We start from the raw sequence: 1,616 nt of genomic DNA on the forward strand, positions 1-1,616 counted from the left end.
TAGATTTATTGGTAATAAATCCAAATATATTAGTTTCCTTTGACATAGCGCAAGACAGAAAAGGGTAGTGTGCCTGCTGCTGCAAGTAATTTCTCTAATATCTTATTGATGACTTTTAGATTCTTTTATAAATTTATTACATAATTCTCCATAACTGATTTTATTGATGAACTGTACAGTGTAAAATTATTACTTGTTAAAGATTTCATATTACTTTTTCTAATTTAGTTTTATTTTTTCAGTGTTCCGAGATTCATTGTTTACACACCACACCCAGTGCTCCATGCAATATATGCCCTCCTTAATACCCACCACGAGGCTCACCCAAACTTCCATCCCCCTCCCTTCCAAAACCCTGTTTGTTTCTCAAAGTTCACAGTCCCTCATGCTTCATCTCCCCCTCTGATTTCCCCCAATTCACTTTTCTTTTCCTTCTGCTAATGTCCTCCATGTTATTCCCCACACTCCACAAGTGAAACCATGTGATAATTAACTTACTCTGCTTGACTTACTTCACTCAGCATAATCTCCTCTAGATCCATCCATGTTGATAGAAAAGTGGCAGTATCGTAGCCAATGAGGTTTATCCGAGGCGCGATTATTGCTAATTGAAAAGTTGGTTATTCATCCTTTCTGATGGAGGTGTAATATTCCATTGTGTATATGAACCACATCTTCTTTACTCATTCATGTGTTGAAGGGTATCTTGGCTCTTTCCACAGTTGGGAGATTGTAGCCATTGCTTCTATGAGCACTGAGGTACAGGTGGCCCTTCTTTTCACTGCACTTGTATCCTTGGCGTAAAATCCCAGTAGTGCAATTGCAGGGTCATAGAGAAGCTCTATTTTTAATTTCTTAAGGAATCTCCATACTGTTTTCCAAAGTGTTTGCACCAATTTGCATTCCCACTAACAGTGTAAGAGTGTTCCCCTTTCTCCACATCCTCTCCAACACTTGTTTCTTGTCTTGTTTATTTTGGCCATTCTAACTGGTGTTAAGGGCTCAGTGTGTCCCGCCCCCCCACCTCCGAATGTGGTTTTGATTTGAATTTCCCTGATGGCTAACGATGGTGAACACTTTTTCATGTGTCTGTTAGCCATTTGTATATCTTCTTTGGAAAAGTGTCTATTCATGTCTTCTGCCCACTTTTTGACATGATTATCTGTTTTGTGTGTGTTGAGTTTGAGGAGTTTTTTATAGATTTTAGATATCAGTCCTTTGTCTATAGTGTTGTTTGCAAATATCTTCTCCCATCCCATGGGTTGCCTCTTTGTTTTGTTGACTGTTTCCTTTGCTGTCAGAAGCTTTTGATCTTGATGAAGTCCCAAAAGTTCATTTTTGCCTTTGTTTCCTTTGCCTTTGGAGACATATCTTGAAAGAAATTGCTGTGGCCGATGTCAAAGAGGTTACTGCCTGTGTTCTCTAGGATTTTGATAGATTCCTGCCTCACATTCAGGTCTTTTATCCATGTTGAGTTTATCTTTGTGTATGGTGTAAGAGAATGGTTGAGTTTCATTCTTTATACATAGCTGTCCAATTTTCCCAACACCATTTATTGAAGACACTGTCTTTTTTCCAATGCATATTTTTTCCTGCTTTGTCGAAGATTATTTGAC

The 1,616-nt window shown here is 38.4% G+C and overlaps 1 non-coding gene across 1 annotated transcript; it reads left to right on the forward strand.

The window, feature by feature from the left end:
• The first annotated feature begins 547 nt into the window (after positions 1–547).
• On the forward strand, positions 548–693 carry LOC122901466. Its single transcript, XR_006383494.1, has one exon. It is a non-coding gene; the product is annotated as a U4 spliceosomal RNA (small nuclear RNA).
• The last annotated feature ends 923 nt before the right edge of the window (positions 694–1,616 follow it).

The sequence above is a fragment of the Neovison vison genome, chromosome 2 (genome assembly GCF_020171115.1).
Source record: "Neovison vison isolate M4711 chromosome 2, ASM_NN_V1, whole genome shotgun sequence".
In the NCBI taxonomy this organism is placed as follows: Eukaryota; Metazoa; Chordata; class Mammalia; order Carnivora; family Mustelidae; genus Neogale; species Neogale vison.